Source organism: Bactrocera tryoni, unplaced genomic scaffold (assembly GCF_016617805.1).
Source record: "Bactrocera tryoni isolate S06 unplaced genomic scaffold, CSIRO_BtryS06_freeze2 scaffold_7, whole genome shotgun sequence".
NCBI classification, from domain to species: domain Eukaryota; kingdom Metazoa; phylum Arthropoda; class Insecta; order Diptera; family Tephritidae; genus Bactrocera; species Bactrocera tryoni.
The window spans coordinates 15797781-15823759 of NW_024396366.1; the positions used below are offsets into that span (position 1 = coordinate 15797781).

At 39.7% G+C, this 25979-nt stretch overlaps 1 long non-coding RNA gene across 1 annotated transcript; it reads right to left on the reverse strand.

The window, feature by feature from the left end:
* Window positions 1–3267: 3267 nt before the first annotated feature.
* Window positions 3268–3884, reverse strand: LOC120781651. Its single transcript, XR_005706116.1, has 2 exons — window positions 3795–3884; window positions 3268–3738 (listed from the first exon to the last, which is right to left on the reverse strand). It is a non-coding gene; the product is annotated as an uncharacterized LOC120781651 (long non-coding RNA).
* Window positions 3885–25979: the final 22095 nt, after the last annotated feature.

A 25979-nucleotide genomic window follows, 5' to 3' on the forward strand; every position in this document is an offset into this window, starting at 1 on the left:
TTATGGGATAGTGATCGCTTCCGTGCATGTCTTTAGAGTTTTCCAACTTGTGAGGCTAGCAGAAGCTAGTGAAATGTCCAAGTGAGTGAAGGTGGAGTGGGTGGATAGGTGAGTGGGTGCGCCGTTGTTGAGGATTGTCAAGTCGGATTGTCTTGTGACCTTCCCTCCTGTATTGATTTTGGAAGATCGCCATAGCTGGCTGTGGGCGTTAAAATCTCCTAAAAGAATATTGTGGCTATTGGGCTGATTTAACCTCATCTCCAGTTCAGCTTGTGGAATGGCTTGGGATGGTGGAATATACATATATTGATATTATTACTATTTTTATACTCTCGCAACAAAGTTGCTAAGGAGAATATTACAGATTTGTTCACATAACGGTTGTTTGTAAGTCCTAAAACTAAAAGACTCAGATATAGGGTTATATATACCAAAGTGATCAGGGTGACGAGTAGAGTTGAAATCCGAATGTCTGTCTGTCCGTCCGTGCAAGCTGTAACTTGAGTAAAAATTGAGATATCATGATGAAACTTGGTACACGTATTCCTTGGCTCTATAAGAAGGTTAAGTTCGAAGATGGGCAAAATCGGCCCACTGCCACGCCCACAAAATGGCGGAAACCGAAAACCTATAAAGTGTCATATCTAAGCCATAAATAAAGATATTAAAGTGAAATTTGGCACAAAGGATCGCATTAGGGAGGGTCATATTTGGACGTAATTTTTTTGGAAAGTGCTACAGCTATGTCAACCAAACTCTACAGAGTCGTTTCCTTCAGGCATTTCCATATGCAGTTCAAAAATGGAAGAAATCGGATAATAACCACGCCCACCTCCCATACAAAGGTTATGTTAAAAATCACTAAAAGTGCGTTAACCGACTAAGAAAAAACGTCAGAAACACAAAATTTTACGGAAGAAATGGCAGAAGGAAGCTGCAACCAGACTTTTTTTAAAAATTGAAAATGGGCGTGGCGTCGCCCACTTATGGACCAACAACCATATCTCAGGAACTTCTATACCGATTTCAATGAAATTCGATATATAATATTTTCTTAACATCCTGATGACATGTACGAAATATGGGTGAAATCGGTTCACAAGCACGCCTTCTTCCAATATAACGCTATTTTGAATTCCATCTGATGTCTTCTCTGTATAATATATATGTACATTTGGAACCAATGATGATAGCGGAATAAAACTTTACACAAATACGGTATTTGAAAAATATGTAAATGACGGATAATGAAATCTCGATTATCACTTTATCATGCGAGAGTATAAAATGTTCGGTGACAACCGAACTTAGCCCTTCCTTACTTGTTATGTTTAGGTTTATTTCTGTTATGGCTGCTTGTATGTTTTGTGGTGCGGGGAGGGGCTTGTGCTGAATATTTTTCCTGATCAAGAGAGCTGCACATTCTGTTGCTGTCGGTGATGGTGGGCTTTTTATTGTTACATAGTTGCTGATTTTAATATCTTCGTTTTTGTGGTGGGTTTTTTGTAAGGCTATGATGTCTGGATTTTCTGTTTTGATGAGGATTTGTAATGCATGTAAGTTATTTTTGAAGCCGTTCAAATTCCATTGAAGGATTTTGAGGTTCATTGAGGATGATCGTATATCTCTCGTTTTAGTACACTAGATAAACTAAGTGGATTTGTTTAGAGGTCTTGGTCGAATGACATCGATTCTGAACTATTGTCGATGTCGAGTGTTTCAGCTGATTTTTGGTTTGAATGGTTAGTGTTGTTGTTTTGTTAGTTGTTGTTAATTTTTCTGCTTTTTGCTTTTAACTCTGCTTTCAGTTTTGATATATGTAGCTCTATGGGATGTGGATTTTGGAAGTATTTTGATTTTGGTGTTTGGAGAGTTAAATGAAGTATTTCTGCGTGCTGGTGCTGGAAGTATGCATGTGGTAGGGTTTTCACCATGTGAGGTTGTCGCTATGTCGTCGTATGTTGTTATTGGTCTATTCGGTTGATTTGTGAGTGCTGTATAGGATGTGTGGGTATGGCTGGTTTGAAGGGAAACAGGTTGGGCTTTGGTGACTTTAGAATACATTGAATCGTTTATAGAATGTCGGCTTATATAGATTGAGTTCGCGGTTTTTTTTTTGTCGACTTTTTGTAGCGTTTTAATAGCTTGTATTTCCCGTTCTTTGATGAAAATAGGGCAAATTTTGCTTGTTGATGCATGATTTCCGTCTTCCAGGAAGTTGTCAACGCAGTTTACGCAGGTTGGTTGAGCATTGCCAGCTTCGTTTGATTCCAGATCTAAATGACAGACTTGCGAACAGTTTTTGCATAGCTTTTTGCCTTGACAAAACTTGCTGATGTGACCGGAGCGTAGACAATTGTTGCATTTGGTAGGTAAGGGAATGAAAGTGAGCACTTTTACACTTTCTTACCCGATGTTTATGTGTTCAGGGAGTTTTTGGGAATCGAAGGTAATTATAATTAGACCTGTTTCGATTAGCTCATTATTTCGTTTTTTCAGTATTTTTTTGATTTCACTTATGTTTTGTGTTTTTAGCTCTTCGAGTATGTCTGCTTCGTTTATTCCGCGTAAATCGTTGCAGTAAATTACTCCTTTGCTTATATTTAGTGTTTTGTGTAATGAGACACTAACTGAGATATTGTTATGCATTGAGGTAAGTTTAAGTAGTTTGTTTGCTTGAGTCGTATTTTTTGTTTTTACTAACAATGTGCCGGCGCGTGTCTTTTTGCAGCTTTCTACTTCACCATCACATGTGTAGTCTATAATTTTTTTAATGATAAATGGAGATAGTCCATTGAAAGATTCATTGTTCGTTCTAGTTATGATTAGGAATTTGGATTCATCTAAATTTGGAGGGTTTCTCCTCCAAATGTCAGGTGGGTCAAGCATATTGTATGTCAACCAATGGTTATTTGTGTTGTTTTACGTGTATTGTTTTTGTTATTTTATTTTCTTTCCCTTTTGGTTGAGCGTTTGTTTATCACTTGCGATTGTTTGTCACTTGTTAGTTAGCGAAAACCGGTTTTTGTATACGTATGTAGCGATCTAGGGCAGAATGTAATTAGTATACACGTCTGTCTACCTTGAGATTCGCGCTAGTACTGACATGGATAATATGATACGAAACTCTTTGATTCGAGAGAGAGCTGTCAAAAGTCGCATTTTTTATAACATTTGCCAATGATGCCACTGCTGAAAAGTATTAGATTGGGTATTAAATAAGTTGTACAAAACACTAAATTAAATGCTGAAATACAAAATCATTAATTAATTTATATAAACATTTATTTTGCCAAAATATGTTCGCATGGTTCAAAGAAATTTCATCCTACCACTGCACGACACGTAGATGCTGACTCCGCGTCTGCTTCAAGACGTAGGAATCGAAGGCGTCACCTAGTCTACGCAACGTCGTCGGAGAGACGGACCAGCGAAAGGGCGGCATCTCAAGGTGCCACAAGTCGGTCCGCAAAAAGGCCAGATAACCCTTCACGAGCTGCCAAGGTCGAATAGGGTCAAGGAGAGCCAGCCATCGGCGGTCGGACAAGAGTTCTCCAATGAGCAGGAAGGGGCGCTACCATCCACTCAGGAGCTCCTGGATGGACTGAAGATGCAGATTGGTGAGAAGGATGGAGACGTGGACCTGTCTCTCACCGTTCTTCCTAGCTGTTAGAACCGGCTTAGACTTTTACTGTTGTGCGTGTCGGTGAATGAAATAAACACACGTATCCACTTAAACTATTTATTTATTTAAAAATTGTTCGGAAATATTGTATATTATAGGTTATCCATACGGCTATGTTTTGCAATAGTTATACCGCGAGTATTTTGAGAAATCTGTTTTGTAGAAATGATTATGGCTTCTGATGCTAAATTCAACTCCTGGAGATGAGATATCAAAAAACGAAAAGAAAAAATAAGCAATCATCAGATTCTATGACGCTGGCTACACGTTCAATATTTTATATTAACCGCGATCCCGAATGGCAATATTTATTGAACGTTTATTATGCAATATTGACGTATTGTGGGTTTTCGATATTGTCGGTAATTTTAAAATTGAAAATGAAAAGAAATTCAAACTGCAAAATAAATTTAAATTAAATATACCCGCCACAGTACTCGTACTCCCCCGTCAGAGGCTGAATGATAATTAAGTCACAGAAAAAATTAAAAATTAATAACTAATTGTCTGTGAAAGAAACGTATCGTTTAGGTTTGTTGACGGTTCTTCCGCTTATCGTTGACTTTGGTTGCTCGCTTTGGGTTTGAGTGTAGTTGTTTTGATTTTTGCCCGATGTTAATTCGATCGTGGTATGATTGCGTTTCATGCTGATGATGACGGTTCGTCGATTGGCAAAAATGCTGCTTTGGCTCTATATATGCTAATGCGAACTTTGCGCCCTTTGACAAGAATTTCAAATGTTTTGTCGTTTTGGCTCAACACTTCGTATGGAACGTCTTATGGCGTTTTAAGAGGTGGTCGAACAGCACCATCTCTCAATAAAACGTGTGCGCAAGTTTGCAATTCCTTTTTAATGAAGACTTGTTAGCGTGATTCGACGCTGGAACAGGTTAAATTTTCCTCATCAGGTCGCGTAATTGTTGAAAGAATTCAGTGCCAAAACTATCGTCGTCAATGTTTTCGAAGAAATCGCTTGGTAGTTTGAGTGTCTCGCCATAAACCATCTCTGACGGTGTTGCTTTGATGTCTTCTTTGAACACACCGCGAAAGGCAAGCATGATCATTGGCAGTGTTTCGGTCCAGCGTTCGTTGTTTTGACAAGTTGATTTCATGATTCGATGAAAACGTTCGACCATACCGTTGGCATGCGGATGCCGTAGACTTGAACGAAGGTGTTTTGTTCCAAATATACGCGTTAATTCGCTGAATAGTTTTGCTTCGAATTGCTTGCCTTGATGTGTGGTGATTTTAGCCGATACACCGTAGAAAGTTATCCAACCGTTGATTAAGGCCTTGGCGGCGGTATCGGCGTGAATGTCCTCAATTGGAATATCGATTGGCCAACGAGTGTATTTATCGATGCATGTAAGACAATATAGAAAATCTTTGAAGTGCTGCTCTGTTGTGTTGCGCAATTTTGGATTTTTGGCATGAAATACAAGTTTGTACCATTTCGGTAATGTCCTTTTTCATGTTGGGCCCAACAAAGCGCTCGCTGATCCTTTTTATTGTTGACTTTTTACTGGGATGAGCCATGTTGTGAACAAAGTTGAATACTTGTTGACGAAAAGTGATGAATGTTCGCAGGTGTTTCGTTGAAACGTCACAAACAATGGCTTTGGATGCGTTAGGGATATTAACTAATTTCAGTTTTAATGTTGACGTGTTGATCTTTAAAAAATCATTGAATTCTTGGTAGATTTTCTGACTCTCAGTCAACTCCTCAAAATGCGTGGCAATCTCTCGATGCGTGACAAAAAATCGGCTACGATGTTCACTTTCCCGAGAATGTAACAGAGGTGTACTGACCGATGAAATCCAAATGTTTATGATTGGTCATAATTGTGCAGCGCCTACCTTTAATCATGTGTTTAAAATGTTTGACTAATTGCTAAATGGCTAATAACTCGCGATCATATGGGCGGTAGCGCTTCTGGCGGTCGGTCATTTGTTTAGAATAAAATCCGAGTAGCTCAAATTTCTCTTCGTTGACTTGATGAAGAGCTGCTCCGACCGAAAAATTGCTAGCGTCGACGTGAAGTGTCAGTTTAGCGTTTGGCAATGGATGTGCTAACGTAACTGCTTCAATCAATGCTTGCTTACATTCTTCGAAAGCTCTTTCGACGTCTTCGGTCCAAATAGCTGGCGATTTGTCAATTTTCTTGTTGCCTTTGATTAGAACGAGTAGTCAGCTTTGAGTTTGAGCTGTATTTGGAATAAAATCGCCATAAAAGTTAATTATTCCAAGGAACTTACGAAGTTTCTTGCCTATTTCTGGCTTTGCATAATTTGCGATGGCGTCCACTTTGTCGGTTGATGGTCAAATTCCGGCTTTCCTGACTCGATGACCCAAAAATAACACCTCTTCCTTCGCGAATTCGCATTTGGCGACGTTGATTTTCAAGCCATGTTCGCGTAACCATTCCAAAACTATGCAAAGATGTTGAAAATGCTCTTCTTTGTTCTTCGATGCGATGCAAATGTCGTCGATGTAGTAGAATACGAAGTCCAAACGTGATCCAAGAATCGTTGAAATGTTTGAGCTGCGTTGCATACTCCGAAGGTTATAACTTTGAAATCAAACAGCCCAAACGGTGGGATTATGGCTGTCTTCTTTCGATTTTCGTCGGCGATTGAAATGTTGAAATAAGCATTCTCCAAATCAAGAACAGAAAAAATTGCCTTTCCGTTTAGATTATGCGTGAAATCGCGAAAATGTTTGACTGGGTAGCGATCACGAACTGTTTGAGCGTTCAAACGGCGATAATCTCCACATGGTCGCCAAAACCCATCCTTTTTGGAACCATGTTTACTGGACTGGCCTATTCGCTTTGTGATGGTTGACAAATTCCCATGTTGATCATGTACTCAAATGTTTTCTTAGCGTTGACGAGTTTCTCTTGATTTAAACGACGAGCGCGTGAATAAATTGGTTGTCCGTTGGTGATGATTTGATGACGAACAGCTGTTTTCGTTGCTTTTGTCTTGTCACAACAAGTCGGTGTCGTGAGATCTTTAAATTCACTTAGCAGCTTTTTACATACGCTGTCGCTGTTGATTGAAAATGCCGGCTCATAAATGGTGAAATTAGAAACGCATTTTGCTTTGAGTTTGGTTTTTCTCTCAATGAGTTGGTTGCCTTTGACATCAATCAGAAGACCAAATTTGTCGAGAAAAAGCGGTCTTTAGATTCCCTCCTTCTTGGATGCGCACGGTTGTAAACACTTCTTTCATCAACGCCGAATCGATGATGATAATAACAATTCGGGAACTTGCTAACCTGGCTTTGTGAACGACTACGAGAACGTTGTTTGTTGTCGCGTGCTGGTGTTTGACTGCAGCCATGTTGATTGCTGGAGGAATTTACTTTGATTTCGTTGATTGCTCGTCGGAGAGCGTCAATCGTCTGCTTCAAGGCGGTGAAACCATCCGCTTGGGTGTTTGACTTAGATTGTTGATCTTCAACCGTTGAAACTGAACTGAAATTGCCAATTTCCGTCATTTTGTCGGCTTGTAGAGCACACCGATCTAACTCTCCTTCGGAAATTGACATCACTGCGCGCACTCTTTCCGGCAATTTATCGAGCCAGAATGTTTTGATCGCCCAAGTCGCACTCTTTGACCATTCTATTCAACTTCTTATTTTCTGAATCGGTGAAATCTTTGATCAATCGGCTTTTAATTGAGTCGTATCTACCTGTTGCTGGTGGTGCACGCACAATATCGGCAACATTTGTAAGTGTTTCAACGTCGAGCGAGCTGATAACGTGATCGTATTTTGTTTGATTGATTGAAATTCCAGCGTTTCGGAATTCCGCTTCCATTAGGATGAAAAACAAATCCGCTACACTGTACTTCAGAATTTCTAACGCAGGATCTTGAGGCGGTGCAGGTGAAGCACAAGGAAAATTCTGACTTCGTCCTTGCATCAGCCCACTTTCCAGAGGATGCGCTGAAGGTGCTCTGGGACCAATCTTCGATTCGTATCCCTAGAAGTACGAACTGGGATGTTTTAAATGAAATTCTACGGCAAAATATAAGCGGAGTGAGATGGGTAGATAGTAAAAAAAAAGTCCACCGTAAAAGGACTAGAGGGCAGGCTGACTGCGATAAACTAGTATATAATGGACGTATATCATTGCGCTTGTCCACTTACGGTGGCCACCAGGAAACAAACCTGTTCCTGATAGTATAATAAACGGTGTGCAGGCTGTTCAATAAAGCCAAGCGCACGGGCAACTGGGAGGAAAATAGTCAACACTTAACATCTTATAACAAGGAGATTAGGTACGCGAAGTCAAACAGTTTTAGGAAATTCTGTGACAGCGTCTCCTTGACCCCAGATACAGCTAAACTGCACAAGGCGGTGTCAAGAGGTAAGACGGACACAGTACTATCCATCAAAAGACAGGACGGGGCCGATACGACTAGCGCGGTGGACAGGAAGGGCACTCCTGCAGGCGCACTTCCCGGAGACGGTTCAGGCTGACCTAATTCCACCATTGGTCGCAAGTAGGCCAGATCACCTGAACTGGATGACTGCAAGGAATTTATTCACTGCTTGAGTCTGCAAGTAGTCAAGTCAAGTAGACACTAGGAGCAGGCAGCAGGAATGGGCGCTGCCAAGCTGCTGCTAAAAGAGTACAACTTCTCTAGGTTTAAGAAACTAATTAACCTCTCCCGTGCCAAATTCCGCCTCCTCGTCGCGCTCTACACAGGCCACTGTAGGCTCAGGAAGCACTTGTCCAACATGGGCATAGTCTCTTGCGCAAACTGCCGGTTCTGCGACGTGGAACAGAAAACACCAGCACACCTGATTCTGCATTGTCCAGCAAATTGCAGAAGCAGGCTTAAGACCCTGGGTTCCATCTACATGGACAGGGATCACATCACCTTAGTAGTGAGTTATTCAGGATGCTGGAACTTGCTGACATCGTTGCATAAATTTGTTGCACTTATATCAGTCAATCCATCGCGAAATAATACCATTTCTAATGTATAACTTTACAGCTGATCAAAATTGAATCGAAAATTTTAGCAACATGTTTCAACTGATTGTACTTTTTATCGATTGAAGACACGGTAGTATCAATAATGGAAAAATACATAAATATGTGATATTTTGCTTGCTAATCAACGGAATACTCATAATCAACGCATAGCAACGTACACCACAAAAAAACAACCACTAGGTGGTACTATTAAACAAAATAATAATACTACAGTTGTAGTTTATAATTTGTATTAGCATGTGCAAATATGAAACAATGACTTTTATATATTATAAACAAATAAAAAAAATTAAGTAATTTTATAAATAATAGTTGTAATATTATTTATAAAATTACACATACAAATAATATTTTTAAAATAAAAGAGCACAAAGAACTACTGTGGTTAAATTTCGCGCCGTTTCGTCGAAATATTTTTTGTTTTTTGTTTTAGATTGGTATGACTGTCAGTGACATCTGCGTTAAATGTCACATCAAAATAATGATTAGGGTTTAGTATGCGCTGCCTCAATTACATAGAGTGGTTTTGTCGTTTTTTACGAAAAGTGAAATTATTCAGCAAAGAAATTCCATTAAGTTTTCCGGAATCAAATTTCTGTAGTCTATTTGGACACAGACAGGCGCAGTAACAAGCGACGTGTGTGACAGATATTTTTTTAACTGTGCGTGGTACTACTCTCTAAATAGTTTAATTTACATACAGTAACGAACAATATCGATCGGATGTTCGTAAATTTTTTACATAAGATGCTGTAAAAAAATTAATAACTATCCGATTTGCTTGAAATCTTTCATTTTAAAACTATATTTATTTCTTTAAATGTAGTGTAATACAACAATTTAAAAAGAAAACATAAACCAATATTTCATAGGAAGACCACAAAAAACTAAAGCGTCCAGTTATGTTTGTTTTCTTAGTTTCAGATAACACAATGATACGGTTTTCTAAATTCTAAGAAGTTTTCTTAATTAAATTTTTACATAAAGTGCTTCAATTAAATTGGCAATGTATGAACTGTACTCTTTAGTAAGATACTTAGAAGTTAAAATACTCGTAACTAAAAAATTATTGTATTTTTCGGAAAACTAACGAAAAATCAAATTAAAGTGTGCTCAGGTTGGTGTGCATAACCGGACGCATTAGTTTTGATTGCTTTTCATAGGAAATTATTGGTTTATGCTTTCTTTTCTAATTTTTTGTTTTATACTAAATTTAGAGCGGACAAATTTAAAAAGAAGTCTGTATGATACAGGAAGAGGTCCACGAATTGAAGTGTCGCTGTTTCATAATGAAACGTAGTTAAGGTAAATTTTACATGATGGGCAAATTTCCGGTATTGACTCAGTGAATAAAATCCAAAGGCCTATGGAAGTGTGTGAAACTGAGACACTGTCATGCAGCTGGCAGAATTTCGACCTCGAAAAATTAAAGAAGCCAATAAACAAAAATTTGTTTTCTTCGTGTACCAAATATAATAAAGCGACATCTTGGGAGAAGCTAGCTGAAGTTAAAGCTAGATGGTGTGAGGAGCAAACGAAAAGAGAAATTGATCTCAAGGAGAAGGAATACGAAGCACGTATATCATTCTGGCAACAAAAAATGGCGCTGGAAAATGTTGAGCAGAGTTACGTACACGCAGTTTCAATGTAAGATGACGACTGACTTTATTGAATATAATACAGTATAAAAGGAATAAGAAGTATAGTGATGCCAGATTTACAATATTTCATAACACTTCCCTTTAATGGAACATCTGACAACACTAATAATATGTTAGTTAAATCAAAAATTATGTTAAGACTAATTTCTTCTTCTTCTTAATTGGCGTAGACACCGCTTACGCGATTATAGCCGAGTTAATAACAGCGCGCCAGTAGTTTCTTCTTTTTGCTACGTGGCGCCAATTGGATATTCCAAGCGAAGCCAGGTCCTTCTCCACTTGGTCCTTCCAACGGAGTGGAGGTCTTCCTCTTCCTCTGCTTCCCCCGGCGGGTACTGGTCGAATACTTTCAGAGCAGGAGGGTTTCCATCCATCCGAACAACATGACCTAGCCAGCGTAGCCGCTGTCTTTTAATTCGCTGAACTATGTCAATGTCGTCGTATATCTCGTACAGCTCATCGTTCCATCGAATGCGATGTTCGCCGTGGCCAATACGCAAAGGACCATAAATCTTTCGCAGAATTTTTCTCTCGAAAACTCGTAACGTCGACTCATCACTCATAGCAGGACGGGAATTATGAGCGACTTATAGAGTTTAGCTTTTGTTCGTCGAGAGAGGACTTTACTTTTCAATTGCCTACTCAGTCCGAAGTAGCACCTGTTGGCAAGAGCAATCCTGCGTTGGATTTCCAGGCTGACATTGTTGGTGGTGTTTACGCTGGTTCCAAGATAGACGAAATTATCTACAACTTCAAAGTTATGACTGTCAACAGTGACGTGAGCGCCAAGTCGCGAGTGCGACGACTTTTTGTTTGATGACAGGAGATATTTCGTCTTGCTCTCGTTCACTGCCAGACCCATTTTCTGTGCTTCCTTGTCCAGCCTGGAGAACTAACGGCGCGGGTGTTGAGGCCGATGATATCAATATCATCGGCATACGCCAGCAGCTGTGCACTCTTATAGAAGATGGTACCTTCTCTATTTAGTTCTGCAGCTCGAACTATTTTCTCCAGAAGCAGGTTGAAGAAGTCGCACGATAGGGAGTCGCCTTGTCTGAAACCTCGTTTGGTATCGAACGGCTCGGAGAGGTCCTTCCCGATCCTGACGGAGCTTTTGGTGTCACTCAACATCAGTTTACACAGCCGTATTAGTTGTGCGGGGATACCAAATTCAGACATCGCGGCATAAAGGCAGCTCCTTTTCGTGCTGTCGAAAGCAGCTTTGAAATCGACGAAGAGGTGGTGTGTGTCGATTCTTCTTTCACGGGTCTTTTCCAAGATTTGGCGCATGGTGAATATCTGGTCGGTTGTTGATTTGCCAGGTCTGAAGCCACACTGATAAGGTCCAATCAGTTTGTTGACGGTGGGCTTTAATCTTTCACACAATACGCTCGATAGATCGTTATATGCGAAGTTGAGGAGGCTAATCCCACGGTAGTTGGCGCAGATTGTGGGGTCTCCTTTTTTATGGATTGGGCATAGCACACTTAAATTCCAATCGTTGGGCATGCTTTCGTCCGACCATATTTTACAAAGAAGCTGATGCATGCTCCTTATCAGTTCTTCGCCGCCGTGTTTGAATAGCTCGGCCGGCAATCCGTCGGCCCCCGCCGCTTTGTTGTTCTTCAGGCGGGTAATTGCTGATTGGGGAATCGGGTTCGCCTTCTCCTGGCGTTGTGCATTCACTGCCATTCAGCAGGCTTGAGAAGTGTTCCCTCCATAATTTAAGTATGCTCTGGGCATCAGTGACTAGATCACCTTTTGGGGGTTCTACAGGAGTATGCTCCGGTTTTGAAACCTTGTGTAAGCCGCCGCATTTTTTCGTAAAATTTTCGAGCATTACCCCTGTCGGCCAGCTTATCAAGCTCTTCGTACTCACGCATTTCGGCCTCTTTCTTCTTCTGTCTACAAATGCGTCTCGCTTCCCTTTCAACTCTCAGTATCTATCCCATCCCGCACGTGTAGTGGTCGATCGTAACGTTGCGAGGTAGGCAGTCTGTTTTCTCTCCGCTGCGACACGGCACTCCTCGTCGCACCAGCTGTTCTTTTGCACTTTCCGAAAACCAATGGTTTCGGTTGCAGCTGTACGTAAGGAGTTTGAAATGCCGTCCCACAGTTCTCCTATACCGAGTTGTTGACGAGTGCTCTCAGAGAGCAGTAGTGCAAGCCGAGTAGAAAATCGTTCGGCTGTCTGTTGTGATTACAGCTTCTCGCCGTCGAACCTTCCTTGTGTTTGGTGGCGTGCGTTTTTTGCTGCACAGCGGCGGGTGCGAATCTTAGCTGCAACAAGACAGTGTTCCGAGTCGTTGTTAGGACCTCGGAGCGCACGCACATCTAAGACACTGGGGACGTGTCTTCCGTCTATCACAACATCATCGATCTGGTTGGTAGTTTTTCGATCCGGAGACAGCCAGGTAGCTTGATGAATCTTCTTATGCTGGAATCTAGTACCACAGATAACCATATTTCGGGCCCCGGCGAAGTCAATAAGCCTCAACCCATTTGGGGATGTTTCGTCGTGGAGGCTGAATTTACCGACCGTAGTGCCAAAGATACCTTCTTTGCCCACCCTGGCGTTAAAGTCGCCAAGCACGATTTTGACATCGTGGCGGGGGCAGCCTTCATAAGTGCGCTCCGAGCATTCATAAAAGGCATCTTTGGTCACATCGTCCTTCTCTTCCGTCAGGGCGTGGGCGTAAATCAGCGATATGTTGAAGAACCTCACTTTGATGCGGATTGTGGCTAGATGTGAATGATAGTACTCGGCGACGGAGTCCCTCTCCCACCACGAATCCTACACCAAATTTGCGCTCCTTTATATGGCCACTGTAGAAAATGTCACAAGGACCTACTCGTCTCTGTCCTTGTCCCGTCCATCGCATTTCTAGGACGGCGGTGATGTCAGCCTTTGTTTTTACGAAGACATCAACCAGCTGGGCAGCGGCATCTTCCCAATTAAGGGACCGGACATTCCAGGTGCATGCCCTTATATCGTAGTCCTCATTTCGTTTGCCATGGTCGTCATCAAAAAGGGGGTCTCTCATCCGAGGCTGTCGCTTACTTTTCATTGGTATTGTTTTTTACGTGGCGAGTCCCAAACCCAGCGCACAACCCTATGTAGAGGAGTTTTCGCCTTCTCACATTAGCTCGCCTTCGAACGGATGTTCTTAGGCTACCCAGAGGATACTTGGTCAAAGACCGGAAGTAGTGAGCTGCTTGAGCCATGTGTAAAATAATCGTTTCTGGCCACTCCCAAGGGAATGGCGATCAGAGAACTTTCCTCACTTGCGTGAACTTCTACACATGACTCTATCCTCCCTAAAGACTAATTTAACATTAATAAATTCATTCTTAACTGGAGGTATAGCCTGTGTTAAACCATATGCTAACATTTCGGTTGTTGAAAAATATTTTCCAGCTGCTTCTCGTAACTTCTCTCGTATAAACTTCGCCTTGATGTTTACGTGCTTAGTTCGGGGAGAAAAGTTATTGTTCCGAACAGTGTGAATAGCGCTCTTGTTATCACAGTACATTTTTATTCCTTCTGTACCACCATGAACTAGTTCCGACTCTAGCTGATGTAACCAAATCGCTTCTTGCATTGCGTTCACTATAGATGTTAACTCCGCTTCAATTGATGATAACGCTACGGTTCGCTGTTTGTGCGATGACCAAGATTCAGCTGTACCTTGCAATAAACATGTAACCAGAAGTTGACCGGCTTTGATCAAGATCTCAGCACCGCAATAACTAGGTAAACTTTGAGCTGATTTCCGAAACACGATGCCTTTGTTGACTGTACCCTTCAAATGCCTCATTACACGCTTCAATGCGAGCCAATGACCTTTGCCGGGGTTTTGTGAAAAACGACTCAGCAAATTGACTGCGAAGCTGATATCAGGCCGGGTATTTTGTGCTGCATACAACAACTGCCTCCATATATGGAAACTTTTCCATTTCTCATCCCACGTACGGATGACGCTGAACCCATGTCCTTCATTTTAAATTTTGAAGACAACTCGTTTTTAATCCGCTGCGTAGCCTTTTTGTCGTTAGAGAACACCAGAACGTCGTCCACATAAATTGCTACGTAACCATGCCATACTCTCTCACACAAAAGTAAATACATTGAACGACTTCCCTCCGAATTAATCCCAGCCTAATTAGTACCTCATTCAATTTAACGTTCCAAACTTTGCTTGATTGTTTTAAACCATTCAACGATTTCAGTAGACGACAAACTCTGCCAGAATTGTCACTATAACCCTCAGGTTTCATGAACACTTCTTCTTGAAGTTCACCTTTCAAAAATGCAGTTACCGCATCTAACTGATGCACCGACAAATCATGCTTCGCCGCCATAGCGAATAAAAATCGTAATGAATTGTATCTGACTTCTGGAGAAAGTGTTTCCGAATAGTCAACGCCTTGTTTCTGTGAGCGAGCCTTGCTTTATAACGAGCCAGTGCACCTTCAGCATTGCGCTTAGTTTTAGAAACCCACTTTGAATTTATTGCTCTTTTACTTTCAGACAATTTCGTAAGTACGTTTTGTTTGCCTTGTGAGAATCTATCTCCTCTTTCATTGCGCGTTGCCAGTCATCTGCCTCTTTACTATTTAATGCCTTTTTAAGATTCACAGGATCATTAGCATCAGACACCACGCTTAACAACAAATTCCTCTTGGAGTTGTTAGCAATACGCTCCGATCGACGAACTGCATACTTTTCGCCACACTGATCAGCTACCTCGCTATCATCAGGAGTATCGTATTCACTTTCCGAAGATATATTGACATCACACAATTCGCTCTCATTTAGCTCCCCTGAATTGTTAATGTCGTTAGCTTCGTTTTCATTAATTATATCAGCTATTAGATTTGGCTCTGCGCGCTTGGATTTATTGTTTTTATTTTCTAAAAATTCTACATCACGACTTACAATAAACTTGTGGTCAGATTTTCGGTAAAGATTAAACAAAAATACACTCTTCTGATTTTGCTTCTAACTTTAAACGTTTTTGTTTCGGTATATGAACCTTCGCTGTACAACCAAATATGCGTAAGTGTTTCATACCAGACCATATTTCTTCTGGACTTCGACTATTACCTCTACACGGAATCCGATTTACTAAGTACGCTGCTTTATTTGCAGTTTCTGCCTAAAATATGTTTCCTAGGCCAAAATTTAGCAACATGCTTCTCGCACGTTTAATTAACGTACGAATCATCCGCTCAGCCACCCCGTTTTCCACGGGCGTATATGGAACTGTCTTTTGGTGAACAATACCATATTCACGCAAAAATTTTATAAAATGGGAATTACAATATTCAGTGCCATTATCTGTTCTCAGCACTTTTATTTTACGATCACATTGCGTTTCTACTTCGCTTTTAAATTGCTTAAATTTTTCAAATACGTCTGATATAGCGAATACCTTTCTTTAAAAATCTTCAAGAAACACCAACAAAAATCTTGCACCGCTGAACGATTTTGTGCTAATTGGACCAAGCACGTCCGAATGTACAATGTCCAAACAATATTAGCACGAGTACCAGCTGATTTAGTTGTTATTCTAGTTTGTTTACCCTTACAACATACAATGAATTATTTTTCACTTGCGCCGTTGTAATTAACTCCAAGCATTGAATTCTGCACCTGCTTCATGCTGTTTTTGCAAATGTGTCCTAATCTTCGATGCCACAGTTCAAAATTATCAGTAGTTGTCATTGCTTTCCCAACTGGAATTTTAGCACAATCTAGTTCGCTTTTGCAATTAATCTGTTTTACGCATCAAGGATTTTACATACATTCCCTTCGAACATCACCATTTTGTTTTGTTTTGTTATTTGCCGAACCGACAAAAGATTCGCGCAAAGACATATTCGAAATTTCGAATATTTGTTTCGACTTTTTGTCTGTTTACATTTAAAACCAGGCTGGACTTCGCCTGCGCTGTTTACAGGAACTCGCTCTCTGTTAGCTAAAAATTACTTCATTACGCTTTGCTGCTCTTAACTTCGAAAGTAACTTCACATCGTTTGTCATATGTGACGTTGCGCCGGAGTCGACGTACCATACACTTTCGCCACTTTGATAATGAAAACACGAACTCGCTAACAGCGAATTTGAAAACATTGCCGCCCTGCTTTTACCTTCATTGTCATTTACTTTCTTTGATTTCGGATGCTTGCATTTTGCAACTTGATTGACGTCATGACCATCTCGTTCACATAATCCTGTACGGATTGAAACTGTTTCAGCTTTAACTGCACCAGCTTCTTTAAAAGCTCTACCTTGCGAGTTAAACCACTGTCTTCATACCCGGCCATTAACGAATCCCATGCATCCTTTGCAGTCACTGCGTTCATATGCAAAAAATTACTCGGCTCCACCATGAGCGTAATCTTCGCCAGTGCCCGTTCATTGCTGTCACGATCTTTTTCCGTTGAATTTTAGGATAAATCGATCTCCGTTATTTTCCAGCAACTTTTTAGGATCAAATAAGATTTTGCATTTCGCTTCCAATAATCGAAATTTTCACTTCCGCGAAGTTTTTCAAAAAGAAAACTAAGAGCACCCGTCTCCACTTTCGTTTAAATAAGATTAAATTAAAATAACTTTACCTTTAGCAATAGGCCCATAACCTGCTGAGCTGAGCAGAGTTACTTACACGCAGTTCAATGTAAAATGACGACTGACTTTATTGAATGTAATGTACATAAGAAAAGTATAAAAAGAAAAAGAAGCTTAATTCCATTTAACAAGTTTTAATTCCATTTTAAAGGAAATATATTTATAAATTTATAATCTTTTGCTGGTGTTTTGAATTAATTAATTAATTGAATAAATTTATTTTTAGCGTGTTTAATATGATTATAATCTGGCAAAATATTTATAAATTATGTTTTTCAAGTAATTTTGGGAGTTTCACCTCTAATATTCCGATTATATGCTACATTTAAAACTTCATTTACAGTTTGTTCTAATACTGGTTTTCACACAAAAACTTGTGTTTTCGTCCATGTAAAATCTGTCAAACGAAAACACAGTTTTCTCTGAAAACTACTTGAAAACTTACATTCCACTCATTATAATCGGTGCCTACTCTAGTTTAATCGATGTTTTTGGAAGACATATTTTGCCGGCCTTAAATTGTCACTTGATATTTGTTTACATTCCATATACAAAGCATATTAGGAGGATTCTCTTGATTTTGCAAAACCTTGCACCGTGCAGAAATCGCAGAATTTTCCTCTTGTTGCAACGGCACAACAACAAACACACGCAGACAATTACCTGCAATGGCTGTAAAATATGTCAGACAAAAACCCATGTTTATTTTCGTGCCAGATTCTGCAATGGGTGCTCTCTTGGCCTTGCATATTTCAGTATAGGATTTTTGCATTTTGTGTCATCGTGCAATCTTGCAAGAGCAAAAGAATGCCGCTATTGATAGTTGTCACTGAAAACTCATCGAAAACACACATTGTCGGCCCGAACGACTTAGATTCCACAACATACAAATGTGTTTTCAAAATGTTTTCAATGTCGGTCCGAACATAGTATAAGTTTGGTGGAAGGGTTGGTGCATTCGACTTCGTCATAGTGGCAGCAGATGTTAAGCAAAACTGCTGTTACGACTACAATACTTTGAACAAAATATTAACTTTTTGAAATGCATACGTATTTCTAGAGACAACATGAGAAATCTCCTTTTCCATACTCCATTTCTTGGATTAGATTAGATTAATAGATTCATTGAATAACTTTTCTGCATGTGTGTGGGTCCTTAACAGGGGCGTTATTACGACACTCGAGTTTTCATAACCACTGTCAGCAATTACAAGACTTCGTCCAAATTTTTTAGAATTCAAACGGTGGAAAATTCGAGAGTTTCGAAAAATCGAGGTATCATGTAGAGCCTGGTCAACGAGTCACAATATCAAGGATTTTAAGCTGACTATCACACAATGTTTAAACATTTACTAAGAAAAACACTTTTCTATTCCCATATAACTCCGCCTTGTTACCACCTAAATTGAAAGAATTAGTATAAGTGCACTTTTTCGCTCTTATAATATCTCACCCGGGGAATGTATTTTTAAATGTGTGCAGTCCACCGCTGCAATTACATCTGGAAATTTCGCAATCTCTAAAAAATTTGCTTTAACAGCGTTCATATCATTCCTATTTACTAATACTTTTTTGGCGACGATTTACCGAATGTCCTCGATGTCGACATCGGAATTAATATCAGACTCAATATTATATTCGCAAGCCATTTTAACAAATTATCAGTGAAAGGAATTGTCAATTATACTTTTACAGCTGTTATTTGATTAGTAGTTAAACAACAGAGATTTGGGGTTTAACTAATAGCTAACTAAGCATTGTTAATAAAAAGTAGTTGGTTAAACACTTGGTATTGGTTAACTTATCACTGCGAATTCGGCCCTTAAAGAAATAAATAAAGTTTAAAAATTAATATTAATAATCATCTTTAGAGCATCTAATGTAAAAATTTGACAACGTTCTTTAGGTATCCCATCATACTCTGTGAAAGTGAGTGAAATTGCATGACAAGCGTGGTTGTTGTTCCATATAACAAACTTTTAAATTTTATTTAATTTTTTCGCTTTACGGTATTGAATTCAAACATCAAAGAAATTATCAAAATAAATTTGAATTGAGTTCTGAAGTTTTTTCATATAATGCATACAAATTATTGAAATCTGTCAATAACTCTTCAAGAACGTCAACACCATTTAGACCCATATGGTTAATCTGTCAGAATGTGTATTGCCATAAATTTCTGAAATCGGTTCATTACTACTTAAACCCTATATACCAAATATAAAAATTTTTCGACCTTCCGGTTGACTTGTACCGCATCTTTTGGCTAATATGAAGGGAATCCATTTCCAATTACAAGGATACCTTGCCAAAAATTATGAAATCAGGGCAACACTTCCTCTAGTTCCCATATAATAAATATAGAGATTATAAGACATCCGCTGGACTTTATACGTTAATTATTGGCCAAACCCTTAAGCGCCTGGCGGTTCCTTCAGGAACCAACCATTGCTTCTGTAAAATTTTCATGTATGAACATTTATTTTTTAATATTACATCACGTCACATGTTGCTTTGATATATCCGTTATCTTTTAGCTCAGTCGCCACATGTGTGTGGGATTTGCAATCATTTACGTTTTGACTTGAGTAAGAGTGCATCTAAAAAATAATTTCAAGGAAAATTTTGTATTTTCAAGTGACTATTGTGAAAGTAATAATAATTAATTAGTGCTGAGAATTTACGGTCTTCACCGTTGTTACAGTTTAATTGTATGTAAGTGTTAATAAAAAGTTTACAAATTTAAATTTAAATTTTATGAAATAAAACTTAAATTGTCCCTTGAGGAACCATCAGGTGCTCATCAGAGAAGGAGATTTTGTTACTTCCATATGCAAAAGTATCATAAAGTAGTTAGTATAAGTGTAAAAACGCATCATTTGTCTTTACCAATATAGAATGTCACAGAGGAGTCATCGTTTTATTAATCAGGAAGGTCTCCAAAAGTTCATTAATGATTTTGATTAGTCGAATGGCAGAAAATTTCAACATTTCAGCGATCCGACGTAAATTGGGATCATAGTGAAAATTCTGTTGAAGAAGACCCAGAATGTGAAATATCCAATCACAATAATATTAGCGATGACAATGTTTTATATACAAGTATTAACAATGATGACAATCCAGTGGTTTTAGACGATCGAGCACCACGGTTGCAATTTGCCACCTTTTCCTCAGGCACACCGATAGATAAAGATTCTATGTAATTGAAGGAAACTAAGATTCAGTTTCAAGGTAGCGACCTCTTTACATCCGAAATAATATCGTTGCGCACGCCTTATCAGTTCCTTTCATATTTTGTATCGGACGATATTGTTTCAAATATCGTAGAACAGAGCAATTTGCATTATATACAGCAAGATCTGATGAAATTAAACAATAACTATCTCATGTCAATAATCAAATATTCTAATTTGTATATATGTATTGGAGTGATTGCGGCAGACCTCGTATAATTGCAGCTATGATACGAAACCGTCATGAGAAGATTCGAAAATTTGTTAACATCAGCAACAATAATGAAATGCCTCATTGCCTTAATACTTGTCAGCAAATGTCGTTGATCTTCTTATTCTTTTCTACTGGCGTAGAAACTATTTACGCGTTTATAACCGAGTTAAAAACAGCGCGTCAGTCGTTTCTTTTTTTCGCAATGTGGCGCCAATTGGAGATTCCAAGCTTCTTCCTCTGGTATTTCCAACGGAGTGGAGGTCTTCCTCTGCTTCTCCTGGCGGGTAATGCGTCGAATACTTTCAGAGCTAGAGTCTTTTCGTCCATTTGGATGACTTGATGTTGTTGATGCTGGTTCCAAGATAGACGAAATTATCTACGACTTCGAAGTTGCGATTGTCAACAGTGTCGTAGGTGCCTAGTCGCGAAAACTGTTTGTTTGATGGGAGGAGATATTTCGTCTTGCCTTCGTTCACCACTAGAGACATTTGCTTCGCTGCCTTATCCATTTTGGAGAAAGCAGAACTAACGGCACGGGTGTTGAGGCCAATGATATCAATATCATCAGCATACACTAGCATCTGTACACTCTTATAGAAGATGGTGCCTTCTCTATTTAGTTCTGCAGCACGAATTATTTTCTCCAAAACTAGGTTGAAGAAGTCACAAGAATGGGTGTCGCTCTGTCTGAGACCTCGTTTAATACAGAAAGGTCGAAGAGGTCCTTCCCGACCCTTACGGAGCTTTTGATGTTGCTCACAGCCGTATTAGTTTTGTGGGGATACCAATTTCAGACATCGCAGCATAAAGGCAGCTCCTTTTCGTGCTGTCAAAAACAGCTTTGAAGTCGAAGAAGAAGTGATGCGTGTTCATTCTGTTTTCACAGGTTTTTCCAAGATTTGGCGCATGGTGATTATCTGGTTAGTTGTTGATTTTCCAGGCTTGAGTCCACACTGATAAGGTCCAATCAGTTTGCTGACGGTGGACTTCAATCTTTTACACAATACGCTCGAAAGAACCTTTTACGCGTTGTTGAGGAGGCTTATGCCATGGTAGTTGGCGAAGATTGGGAAACTCCCAATTTATGGATTGGGCAGAGCACAGTTGAATTCCAATTGGTTTTTCTATAAGATTATGCTCCGGTCTTGAAAACTTCTGTTAGACCCCTCATTGTTTTGTAGAGTTTTCGAGCATCACCCTTGTCGGCCAGAACGTCAAGCTCTTCGTACTCACGCATTTCGGCCTTTTTCTTCTTTTGTCTGCAAATGCGTATCACTTCCCTCTACAACTCTCGGTATCTATCCCACGAGCACGTTTTGTGGTCGATTGTAACGTTACGAGATAGTCTGTCTGCTTTCCCTTCACTGCGACACGGCACTCTTTATCGTACCAGTTGTAACTGTACGTAAGGAGCTTGAACTGCCGTCCCACAGTTCCCTTATACCGAGTTGTTGGCGAGTGCTCTCAGAAAGTAGGAGTGCAAGACGAGTAGAAAATCGTTAGGCTGTGTGTTGTGATTGCAGCTTCTCGACGTCGAACCTTCCTTGTGTTTGCTGACATGCGTTTGTTGCTGCACGGAGGCAGTTGCGAATCTTGGCTGCAACAAGATAGTGGTGCGAGTCACGTCAATGACTTTTCGATCCGGAGACAGCCAGGTAGCTTGGTGAATTTTTCTGCGCAGGAATCTAGCACTACAAATAACCATATTGCAGGCTCCGGCGAACTCAACCAGCCTCAATCTATTTGGGGCTGTTTCCTCTCGGAGGCTGAATTTACCGATTGATGTGATAAATATACCTTCCTTGCCCACCCTGGCGTTGCCAAGCGCCAAGCACGATTTTGACATCGTCCTTCTCTTCCATCGGAGCGTGGAACAGCGATATGTTGAAGAACTTTGCTTTGATGCAGATTGTGGCTGTACGTTCATCGTCCGGGGAGAATGTCAGTACTTATCAATTAAGAGAACGGATACTCCAGGTGCGTGCCCTTTCTCCTGAGAGGCTCTTTAAACGTTTTCATTCGGCCGTTTTTTACGTGTCGGGTCTCAAATCTAGCGCACAAAACTGTGGAAGGGATGTTTCGCTTTCTTTCTTTAGCTCGCCTTCAAACGGATGTTTTTTGGCTACCCAGAGGATACTTGGGCTAGGACCGGAAGTCGTGAGCTGCTTGAGCCATATGTACGTTACTGGCCAGTCCCAATGTCGATCAGAGAACTTTCATCTCCTGCGTGAACTTCTTACACATGACTCCATTTTATTAAAAGTATGGCTTTTTAATAGAATGTGAAACTGCTTCAACTTTATATTACAATGATATGATATGTGATTTTGCAGCGATCAAAGCTAGAAAAGTGCATCTTTAAGCTCTCTCACTATTTTTAAGAAAAATATAAGCCGGAAGATATAAGACAAATTCATGGACTGAAGAGTATTCTAGTAAAAATTAATATTTTTCATTGTTATTCAGATTATTACATTGTGAGTGTACAACTCTTTATCTCTTATAACAAATTTTGTAAAAAAAAATGTTGGAGTATTTTTCTGAATATTAAAAAAAGGCGAAGATCGTTTTGACGCCCCCCAGACGTTGCGCCCGGGGCGGGGTGAAGTCAATGTGGAGGTTTTCCAAATGTTGGCACTAGGCAAACAATTCGTCGTTACTGCATGATACTGATAAATTCGAAAAATTGTGAAACTCAAATATATCTGCCCAGATTATTTTTGTGTAGAAGCAGTTTGGCTGCGAAAGCAGCAACGACGTTTTTTGTTTTAATTAAATTTAGTTTATCGCCTTGCAGTTGGAGATTCATGTCGTTGAACAATTTATACGGGTCTGTCATGTAAGCTATATCATTCTTTGATGTTATGAGCTTGTCTTGAAATTCTGTATCTTTAGTTTCCAAGAACTCTATAACAGAGTCAAACAGGTTGTAGAATCGAGTCAGACAATTGCCTCTTGATAGACAACGAACTTCAGTATGAAACAACAAACGATTGAAATCCTCGTCATTAGTAACACAAATCTGATGAAATAATCTATCATTCAAAGAGCTGTTGCGGATTTTATTGACTGCTTTGATGACATATTGCAGTGATTGAAATAGTTTCTCACTTAAGTTTCTAGCAACTTAATGTTGTCTATGAATAACGCAATGTACACCAAGGACATCTGGAATTTTATTTTTTAACTACGCTATGAAGCCTTTATGGCACCCTGTCATAGCCGGAGCGGCATTCGTAGCAACTGAAATAATATTTTTCAAAGGAATTTCTTTCTCATCGCAAAACTTTTGGAATATATTGAAAATGGTTCCGCCGTTTTCATTGGTCTCTTAATTTCTGTCAAATAATAGTTCTTCACATATTTTCTTATCTTTAATAAAACTCACGTAAGACAACAACAATGCTTCATTAGTTGGTAAAGTAGACTCATCCAGCTGAATTGAAAATTGACTTGACCGCAGGTGATCGTACAATGATTCTTCAATGTTTTCAGCCATTTCATCAATTCGTCTTTGCACAGAATTATTACTCAAAGGAATTTTTCGGGTAATATCTGCGGCCGGTATATGAAGCACGGTAGTTATTACTTCATTTATTGCTGGCAATATTAACTCTTCTTCGCTGTTATGTGGTTTGCCTTTTTAAGCATTAACAAAGAGATATTGTACGAAGCTCGAAGTCCGTCGTCATCTTGCTTAGCATCCGCCGAAAATAGTTTTGCTACACTTGGCTGAGTATTATGCTTCTTCTCTAGGTCTTGAAAATATGCTACATTCTTGTCTCTCTTATCTGGATGCATTTTATTCAAATGATCTTGCAGTCTTGAAGGCTTCATTGCTTCATTCGAAAATGTTTTTAGACATAGAAGACACAAAGGCGACGATGGGTTTGTGTCATTTTCAATGAATCCGAATTTAATGTATTCCGCACAGTACATATTGCCGTCTCTTCTTTTTTACTTCCGACATTGTTTTGCTTTGAGAAATACGTTTAACTTCGCGAGTAGTAGGATGCGTAAGTAATGCTCATCTATTGCGCGCAAAACCACAAATGAATATAAAATAAATATTACATTGTTTATATAAGAATGCTTGAGCACAATTATTATGTAGTAGTCCAAACATATGAATTCTTATTTTTCCAGGAAATACATTTGTAAAACATTTTCTTATTATCTTATTTTTCCCAGAAATACATTTGTAAAAAAAAGGATCTTTATCCTTTTTTATTTTCCCCAGAAATACATTTTAAAGAAAGGATAAAGATCCTTTTTTTATTTTCCACATAAGATATTTAAGGAGTTCAAAAGCTCAAAACGTGCGTTACATCAGCTACTTACCCGACGTCATTTCGCAAGTGATAAAATAAATTATTCAAGAGTTCAAAGCATTCGCTACATCAGCTCGAACCTACCTACCCTACACCTTTGCGCAAATGATTATATTATGATTGCAAATGCCCATGTGGGCACTCACATATGGCAACCCTGTTTCTCAGTTATTCTGTGGGCACGCAGACAAGACGTATCACATCTGGCAACACTGTTTTGTCAGTTATTCATTCTAGAAGCGTCACTCTTTATATAGACGCCATCAAGAATAGAAGTACTTTTAAATAAATAATTTGTAACGTTTTAATAAATGTGGTGTTTCATTCGCCACATAACTGGTGACCCCTACTATTGAACAGTACACGTTAAATGAACCAACAACAAAATTGTGAAACGAAATCGGGCGATGGGTGCCCAGATTCGCAAGACAAGAACCTGACCAAGGAATTTTTCGAAACTAACACACCTTCCCAGCTCCCACCTCTACCAGCTATGCACATCGACCGATTTGAACGAATCGAACTACCGCCGTTTTGGACCCAGCAGGTTCAATTGTGGTTTGCTGCTGTCGAAGCACAGTTCCAGCTCAGAAAAATAACAACGGACGCAACAAAATATTACGCAGTAATAGCTCGCCTGGACCAAGAAACACTCATCGTGGTTGAAAACATTATTTCTAATCCACCCGAAACAGATAAGTATATCATACTTAAGCAAGCATTGCTCAACCATTATGCCATTCCTCAGGAACGCCGATTCAAAATGTTGCTATCCGGCGTCGAACTACGTGATCGACGACCGTCTGAACTGCTGCCAGAAATCCACCGCCTGGGAGGAAACCACTTAGACGCAGCATTTGTGCGCACCATTTGGCTTGACCGCCTTCCTCTGCAAATGCAGCTAACACTTGCTGCCACTGGTGAAGAAAACAACACTATTCTCGCGCGAACAGCAGATCGCCTCATGGAAGTTCAGCGAGGACATGAAGATCCCGGTATAATGGCTGCGACCCACAAAATCGCTGTTGGTAGTGACGTAAAAGAACAACTTGACGAGTTGGCACGGCAAGTCGAAAAGCTGGCTCAGAGGCTCGGCAAAGCATCATTCAACGAAAGCAATCGCAATAAAAATACACAAAGTGTATCTCAGGACAATGCTACAAGCTCATCATGTTATTATCATCGAAAATTTGGTCAACGTGCCAA